Here is a 9,288-nt window from a genome sequence, read left to right on the forward strand (position 1 = left end):
TGTTGGACAAGCCTAAGACCACATTCACACCACACATTTAAAGTGCTATGATACCACTTTCAACAGTCATGGCTTGAAACAACTAATCCCTCTTCACAGAGAACTCTGGGAATTGTAACTTTGGGAAGGGAATGGGGTCTCCCCAAAATTTTCAGCACCTGTAACAAACTACAGCTCCCAGAATTCTTTAGGGGGAATCATGACTGCTGAAAGTGATAAGACTAGGATCACATACCCTCCAATATTTATCTGATGTTCTATTCTACTGTTGTTGTTGTTGTAACCCACCCATCTGACTGGAATGCCCCAGCCACTCTGGGCAGCTTTCAACATATATAAAAACATAATAAAACATTAAACATTAAAAGACTTCCCTATACAGGGCTGTTTTCAGACAGCTCAGGGTTCGAATAACTCCATAACCTCCCAACATTGCTCCAATGAAAACGGGTGTCTGAAGGAAAAGCCGGACATTCTGGGATCAAATCAGAATCTGAGACGGCTTCTGTCCCTGGAAAATAGGGACACTTAGAGAGTCTGGGATCAGGCCCACATCTACAGCACGGGCTGAAGGAAGCACATGAGGCAGAAAATAGCATGCAAAGTTACAAGCTTTAGATAGGTTAAAAACAGAGGGCCATGTTATGAAATGAAAACCTGTCAAGTAATAGAGTTATTTACTGTGGGACTGATAATGGTGCTTTTATTGGCAGTAGGCAAGATGTAAGGCGTTCATGAAGTAGAGTGTTCATGCTCTAAGTGAATGTTGATGGTAATACACATCTGAGAGCGTTTCTGGCTCTGAGCCTCAGATCACTTATTTTGGAGTGGTCTCAGAGGGCTATGGCTTCCCATTCTAATACCACAGAAACACAGTAAGAATTATGACTACGGTCCACTGGGAAGTTTTCTTGAAGAAGCTCCAATTAAATGTATTCTTTTGGGGCCTCTGCAGAAGAAATGCCCAATTAATTGCGCCCTGTTGTCTTGGGGGACCTGCTTGTCAGGAGCTTCCTTTACACACACACCTCAACTTTTAAAAACTAGCAGCTAGCATTAGTGGAGGACCCCCCTCCCATTCCCACCCACTCCTCAAATAATTATGTGAAGCACTGGACAGCTAAATAAAAATGCTCTAAAATGCAAAAATGAACAAACAATGTTTGTATACGACCTGCAGATGGCAGTAAGAGATAAACTACAGGAAAATATTCTTAATGTAATTCTGGCTCTTTCTCTCAATGGGCTGCCAGGCTGCAAAATTTGTAATTGCTGCATGCAACTTTCTTTTAGCCAGGCTAACACCCATGTTTGTTTGTTTTTTAAAAGACTTGGCATCTCTTGTTAGGAACGGAGTAACATATTCCCAATAATGTGAATGACTTCCCAATGCTATTGCTCACTTACACAGTGAGGTTTTCTCTCAGGCTTTTTATTTACATCAGGGTTATGCTTTTAGCATAATGTGTCAACAGCATTTATTGAACACGGTCACATCATTTTACCACTGGGCAGATGCAAACAAAAATGGGAAAATCATCTCCAAGTCAAAATCATCATGGTCATCTGAATTATTATTTTTTTAACATGCTGGGCTACTTCAAAGGTTTAAGAAGAAAAACAGTGAATTACGGTAAATTTACAGCCCAACCCTATGCATGTCTCCTCAACAATAAGTCCTGTGACTGAAATGGAACTTACTCTGAGGTAAGTATGCACATAATTGCAGCCTTAAAATGCCATCCTAATCACAGTTACTAGAAAATCAACCCCACTGAACACATTGGACCTTCCTTCTGAGCAAACATTATTAGGAGTTGACACTTTTACCATATAATCTCATAGCTGTTGTCCTGTACCTGAGTTCAATGGGACTCATTTCCAGGTCTACACTTAAGGTTTTTAACATTAAGGAATGGTTTTGATAATGTAGATGGACACATGACGTTCTACTTTTACGTTCATGACGTGTAATTACCTTGTCTTTTTTATCGCTTAATTTTTTATCGTTTTATGCTGCTATATTGGTGAAACACTGCTCATATGTCCCTATGTAGTGGTTTACCTTTTTTTTTTTTACTGCATTCAAACTGTGACCCCCCCCCCAATGGGAGCAAGGAAGAATTAAAATGGTACACAAGAGCAACCAACAGCACAGATAGAAACAGCGTACTAGAAAATGGTGTGGCCGGGTATTACTTACATTTGACAGAAAAAAGCAAGGTAAAGAACATTTTAAGTAACAAGCATGCCCTGTGACATTTTAGAACGACATATCTAATATTGTTCTAATAGGAGGAAATAACATTAAACAGGTCATTGTAGATCCAGCCTTAATGTGGCTAATGTAGATGCATATAATGCACATTATAATGTGGCTAATGTAGATGCATATAATGTGAGCTGCCCGCAGGCATCTGGTTGACAAAAACAGGATGCTGGACTAGGTGGGCCAGTCGCCTGACCAAGCAGGTTCTTCTTATGTTCTTATAGTTACATTGTTATGATTAATAAAAGACTATATATTCTAAACTGATGCACAGGGATTCTCATCAGAGCCCTAGGTAGAAAGAAGGAACAATGCAATTATAATAAGAATAGCACAGGAAAGACTTGGTAACAAATAGTTTTTAAAATCAGGATGCAGGAAGAAGTGTGTGTATTTTGCAGTCTGCATAAAGGAAGGCATCCCTTTGTATGAAACAGAATGGAATGTCATGATCTGAAATGCACCCAGAGGCTGCATCATTGATTGCTATCACGCCTTTGTATTACTGAAGAGGTGATATGTTTCTCAGTCACACTACCTGTGGCTGGCTGTGTTGTATTGAGGGATTTGAGCATTATAAACGGCTTGGATTTTCTGCTCTGACTAGGTTTGCTGTTGGTAACCTCTAAAACATACACACGCACAGAGCCTGAAACTATTACATTCCAAAGGAGAAGGCACTCTAATCCAAAATAGGACTTGTAGCTCAGATTAAGGCTGCAAAGCCCTATGCCCACTTACCTGAGAATAAGCCCCTACTGAACTAAGTGGGACTTAAAATTGGGTCTACAGACTTGTATAAGATTAAACTGTAAAGCCCTTAGCATTTTCTGGATCCCTCATCCTAGAAACGTTGGAGGGTATATTGTTGTTGCTTTTGGTGGTGGGGGGGTGGCTCTCAGTTTTTCTTTTAAACAGCTTCTGCAAACCTCAGGGTTTGCATGCCAACGTTTCCTCTTTCTTCTCAGTGGGCCTGCTTGCTATTTGGAGTGACTATTCTAGTTTATGGGACATGGGTGGCACTGTGGGTTAAACCACAGAGCCTAGGACTTGCCGATCAGAAGGTCAGTGGTTCGAATCCCCGCAACGGGGTGAGCGCCCGTTGCTCGGTCCCTGCTCCTGCCAACCTAGCAGTTCGAAAGCACATCAAAGTGCAAGTAGATAAATAGGTACCGCTCCAGCGGGAAGGTAAACGGCGTTTCCATGTGCTGCTCTGGTTCGCCAGAAGTGGCTTAGTCATGCTGGCCACATGACCCGGAAACTATACACTGGCTCCCTCGGCCAATAAAGTGAGATGAGCGCCGCAACCCCAGAGTCGGCCACGACTGGACCTAATGGTCAGGGGTCCCTTTACCTTTACCTTTATTCTAGTTTATATTCATGCTACTGTAATTGTTCCATCCTTTTTTAATACTGAATTTTAAATTGCTGAAGAGTAAAGCTATAATAATAAATGTTGGCAGCCTGCCATTACTCTAATTTCTTTCAAGCCTAGAACATGGTTGCTCCTTCCTTGGTTTACGTTAATATTTCTAAGCTGCAGAGAATTTTAAAGAAACCTGAAAATGGGGGGAAACACACTTTTAACCACTTGGAAATGCTGTGCAATTGAACCACAGCAGGGGCCCCAGTTGGGCTGGTGCATTAGTCTTAACATAACAGTACATCTAGCTTTGCCTGTATCATGGCTTCAGTATTGGTATGAGCAAAAAAACCCCACACCTTGTCACTTCAAAGTGGTGAGGAAGACTTGGGTTCCTGTGGAAGAAACACAGGTTTGAGTCTGTCATACGGGTATGGACTGGGGGAACGCAGTTGAACTAGGGGATTTATATCAGACAGTAGCATGGACTTGCCTTCTGGCAGTCACCTAATGATCCAGGCAAGGAGGATACTGGGTCATGGTACACAGTGCATTTGGTTAAACTGCCTACAGTTTAACCTACAGTTTGAGGTTGAATCCTGACAAGACAGAAGTACTGTTTTTGGGGGACAGGAGGCGGGCAGGTGTGGAGGATTCCCTGGTCCTGAATGGGGTAACTATGCCCCTGAAGGACCAGGTGCGCAGCCTGGGAGTCATTTTGGACTCACAGCTGTCCATGGAGGCACAGGTCAATTCTGTGTCCAGGGCAGCTGTCTACCAGTTCTACCTGGTACGCAGGCTAAGACCTTACCTGCCCACAGACTGTCTCGCCAGAGTGGTGCATGCTCTGGTTATCTCCCGCTTGGACTACTGCAATGCGCTCTACGTGGGGCTACCTTTGAAGGTGACCCGGAAACTACAACTAATCGAGAATGCGGCAGCTAGACTGGTGACTGGGAGCGGCCGCCGAGACCATATAACACCGGTCTTGAAAGACCTACATTGGTTCCCAGTACGTTTCCGAGCACAATTCAAAGTGTTGGTGCTGACCTTTAAAGCCCTAAACGGCCTCGGTCCAGTATACCTGAAGGAGCGTCTCCTCCCCCATCGTTCTGCCTGGACACTGAGGTCCAGCTCCGAGGGCCTTCTGGCGGTTCCCTCACTGCGAGAGGCCAAGTTACAGGGAACCAGGCAGAGGGCCTTCTCGGTAGTGGCGCCCGCCCTGTGGAACGCCCTCCCATCAGATGTCAAAGCGATAAACATCTACCTGACATTCAGAAGACATCTGAAGGCAGCCCTGTTCAGGGAAGTTTTTAATATGTGAAATTTTAGTGTATCTTTCATCTTTGTTGGAAGCCGCTCAGAGTGGCTGGGGAAACCCAGCCAGATGGGCGGGGTACAAATAATAATATTATTATTATTATTATTATTATTATTATTATTATTATTATTATTACAGTTCCTTTACAGCCCTGATGGTGCTCTTAGAATATTATGCCCTGTTTTGGGGTGGATAGGATGAGTTGGAGCTAACTGCAAAAAGAAAGGAAAATCTATTAAAATCTACAGGCCACCCAACATATGATGCAGTTCCAGAACATAGCAGAAACTTATGGGCTGATATCCCTCAGATGGTACCATTTTTCTGGTGGCTTATGGCAAACTTTCTGACCCTCAGTTTTTTGGCATTGTGGTAGAACAGCAGCATTCAAGGTGCTACATTTAATATTTTATTCAGGTAGGTTCAGAAATGTGCAATAAATGTAATTGGAAGAGTGTTTTCCAATTAAAATGCCATATAAAAGTACTTAAATGCATTGCTTAGCATTAAATACTTATTGAACACTAATTGCATTTGTTTGCCATTTTTCAGTGGCATTTAAAGTGGCTGCAGATAGGCTGGATTCCAATCTGGCTCATCAGTGGGTTTTGAAACTGTTGTTGCTATGCATTTGAAGTGTTCTGGAATGTATGTTCATCCTCCGAGGTCTTGCTTATGAATCCTCACTACCAAATTCAGTGGATCAATGAAATAAAAAACATGGTTGATTCCTAGAGGTGAGTTAAAAGCCCTCCTTGCATAAGGTTTTGCAGTCTCTTCTCCCTTTGAAATTTGATGTGTAAGCACTGCAAGATGTGATCAGAGCTTTGCTGTTGACATCTGTCTGTCTTGGAAGGCAATGGAGGAGTGCCCTTTTGGGGGTGAAGTCAAACTGCTGGAAGGTTGCAGCACCTGCTGTGGCTGTAGAGACTGATACAAGAGAGACATGTTTTGTTGCAGCTGGGGCAGATGAAAGCGTCTGGCTGTGCTGCTGTGGCTTTTCTTCTCTCTATGTTCCTCTCAGAAGTCAGTCCTCCTCTGGTCACTGCTATGGATGCACAACCTGACTGCCTGTCTCTGGCCACTGTGGTCATCTGCAAGGGATTCTCACATGGTAGGATTACGTTGCCAGCCTTCAAGTCACATCTGCAGACATCTTTGTAACTCAGAGCTGGTCTGCCAATGGGCCTGGTGCCTGACCTCAGCAGTCCATAGAGCATGTCCCTGGGGATCCTGCCATCTTCCATTCTCTGGACATGTCCAAGCCAGCATGGCTCACCTCTCCATACCCTTTTGGAGAGGTGAGCCATTGCTTTATGTATTAAAAATAGAGCTTTATGTATTAAAAATAGTGTGGGTGTTAGATGACCATTCAAACTCTGTGCTGGGAAAGTTGAGTTCTGTGACCTTTATCTATGATACAGATCAGATAATTTTGTGTAGTTTCCCCTACATTCCTCTGCAACTTATCCTGCACACAGTTCTTATTGTGTTAGTTTTGGGAAAGGGCATAAAGCTATGTAGATCACTGTGCCTCTATTATGGATCACTGGCTATCTTACCTTGCAATCTCATCTTATCTGGCTTCTAAGATTTCAGCAGGCATTGCCCACTCAATTTCAAACATGTATTTGTTTACCAATGAGGGCTAAAACTTGCTTCATTCAAATGAAAGCTAAGGTTCTCAGGAAGTTGGATTTTGCAGCCAATACCATGTTCTGCACTCTTTCTATGTCCCAACTTATTCATTGCATGCACACAGTCTGGGTTATGCATCAAAGCACATGGTGCTTTGCTTTATAGGTACTGGAGCTTAAAGTCTTAATTTTGACAATGAGGGATATGGCAGAGCTGCCAGTGGTGAAGGAAGAGTAGGTCTCTTGAGGTAGAAGATTTGGAATTCGGCTGCTTATGAAACAAGAAATTTTGAAGAGTTAACCATCAATCCCTCAGTGATTGAAAGTGAGGGAATCCTAAGAGTTTTGCAGAAGAGTACAAGGGAATCCGCAAGATCATTGAAGAAGATTTAAGTGTGCACAGTCAGATTTACTGACTGAGTAGGGATATCAGAGAATTCTGGTGAAAATGGAAGTGGAAATTCCCAGTGATCACTTGCATGTCACATGTCCAGAACAGTAATCAATCCAGTGAATATTATTGACATTTGCTGCTACTGTTGCTTTCAGTCCACAAATGGTATGTAATTGATTAGGTTCTCCCACGCTTGCTCACCCACCCAAATTTGCATTGTGATTTCTTTGCAATAAAATAAACCAGGTGGAATAACATAATGACAATTATGGAAGTTACATAGTTTCGCCGCAGCAGCGAGATGAACAATGTTGTTTTTGTGTGTGGAAGGGGAACTGCTGTGGAATGGAAACAGGGCTGCATGCAATGAGTAGAGGATGGAACAGAAAACGGGAGGTGGTTGTGAAGGGAAACCGTGTAAGAGACAGAAGTCCCTGCAGCTTTGCCTGCACTTGAAAAAACAGTGACACTGCCCCCTGCCCCTGCTGCCCCACTGATACGATGTAAAGGCATTGTTTAAACCAGACAGTGTTGTTCCATCAGAATGGAAGGGCAGAGAGGGTAGGCAGTTGGGAAAGTCCGCCTACCTTCAAACGGTCAGGCGGCATTGCAGCCTGGCCATGTCTCTGATTGTGATCTGGAGCATTATTTTCTTGCCTGCTGAACTGTGAGTATAGTCCCACCTATTCACCAGGTTCTTCTTCAAATCAATATTTCAAGGGTCTTTGGATAGGGGAAAAACCCTCAAGTGATCATGATAACATAAAATGATAAGGCAGAGGGCCTTCTTGGTAGTGGCACCCTCCCATCAGATGTCAAGGAGATGAATAACTATATAACCTTTAGAAGACATCTGAAAGCAGCTCTGCATAGGTAAGCTTTTTAATGTGTAACATTTTGTTATGTTTTTATATATGTTGGAAGCCACCTAGAGTGGGGCAAATCAGACAGATTTGGGGTGTTGTTGTTGTTGTTGTTTTGTGTTGACTTGAATGCTGGTTACTAATTAATGTAAAGTATTATTTTTTCGATAATGCCAGAGTGAAATATCCCCCCACTCATTTTCAGATGTTTCTGGTGTATGACTGGAACACAGTGGGAGATGCCCTTAAAGGCAGGTTCTAACGGCGTCCCAAAAAAATAAAAATAAAATCCATAGCATTTTGTTGGCAGGACTTTTCACATATCCAGTAAACTAGGGGTAGGGGACCTTTCTTAGTCCAATGGCCATATTCCCTCATACCAGAGGTGGGCAGGGCCAGAGACCTGGGGTGTAGCAACAGATATGATTCTTTTCTTTGTACAGTAGGTTACATCCCAGCCATATGAAAGTCAAAACCCCCATAGACCCATCTCTCTCTCTCCTCAATCCAGGTAAGCAGGAGGCATTTTCACAGTTCAATGACACATTCCAGCAAGGCAAAAACTCTCATGGATGGTGCAAAGCATCCAGGGAGAGTTGGGTGGCCTGAGCAGAATTCAGTAGGTCAGCCAGAAAGGCCCAGAGAGCTGCATTTAGTCCCCTGTGGCAAACTACCTGATTATGGAGAATGAGACCATGCCATCCTCTTTAACAAAGCCGCCTTCAGAAAGGCAGCAGCAGTCATTCAGCCTCATGGCTCAAATGGCAACTAAGTATATCATAACAGCAGGGATGATTTCTCAATTGCTGGCTGCCAGGGGCAAAAGAGCATTAAGGACGACAAGATGTTCCTGGCTTCAGGAGAAGAGGTCTTAGAAAATGCTCATCTCATGCCTGACTTGTCAGATGGCATTCGGCATCTTTGGAACACTTTTAGAAAATGTGGATTGCAGAAAGCAAAGACAGTAGACTTTTCTATTAGCAAAATGTTGAGGAAAGCCAATGAGACCAATGCTAAGAAAGCTACCATCAGTTTGACTCTATAGAAATTACCTCTGAAAGTATAGTCTTTGTGAAATATAGTCATTGATTTTTTTATATGTGTAGCATTACAATTTCTGTACTTCTTGACCTACTTCTTTTTTCCCTATAATGTTTTTGACCACAATTTTTATAAAATCTCTGTATTTTTTATAATTTAGATGAATTTTCTTTTTTCTTTTTTTTGCATATTAAGAAAGAAAATACCTTCATATTTTTAAAAGATAATCTCCATGATTAAGCTCCATTTCACAACTCTCAAGTCAGGCTTGATTCCACAAAAGTAAAGTAATCCATATGAAATTCACTGGATACTGGAGCAAATCTCTTACTGTCCATGCTGATCATAGTTGAGCATTCTAACACTATATATAATGTTAATATATTTTTATTTAGCTTTT

The 9,288-nt window shown here is 42.5% G+C and overlaps 1 long non-coding RNA gene across 1 annotated transcript; it reads left to right on the forward strand.

The window, feature by feature from the left end:
• Positions 1-1,890: 1,890 nt before the first annotated feature.
• On the forward strand, positions 1,891-7,857 carry LOC128413894 (uncharacterized). The gene is made up of 3 exons (XR_008330508.1): positions 1,891-2,223; positions 5,506-5,690; positions 7,705-7,857. It is a non-coding gene; the product is annotated as an uncharacterized LOC128413894 (long non-coding RNA).
• The last annotated feature ends 1,431 nt before the right edge of the window (positions 7,858-9,288 follow it).

This window comes from Podarcis raffonei, chromosome 5 (genome assembly GCF_027172205.1).
Source record: "Podarcis raffonei isolate rPodRaf1 chromosome 5, rPodRaf1.pri, whole genome shotgun sequence".
NCBI classification, from domain to species: Eukaryota; Metazoa; Chordata; class Lepidosauria; order Squamata; family Lacertidae; genus Podarcis; species Podarcis raffonei.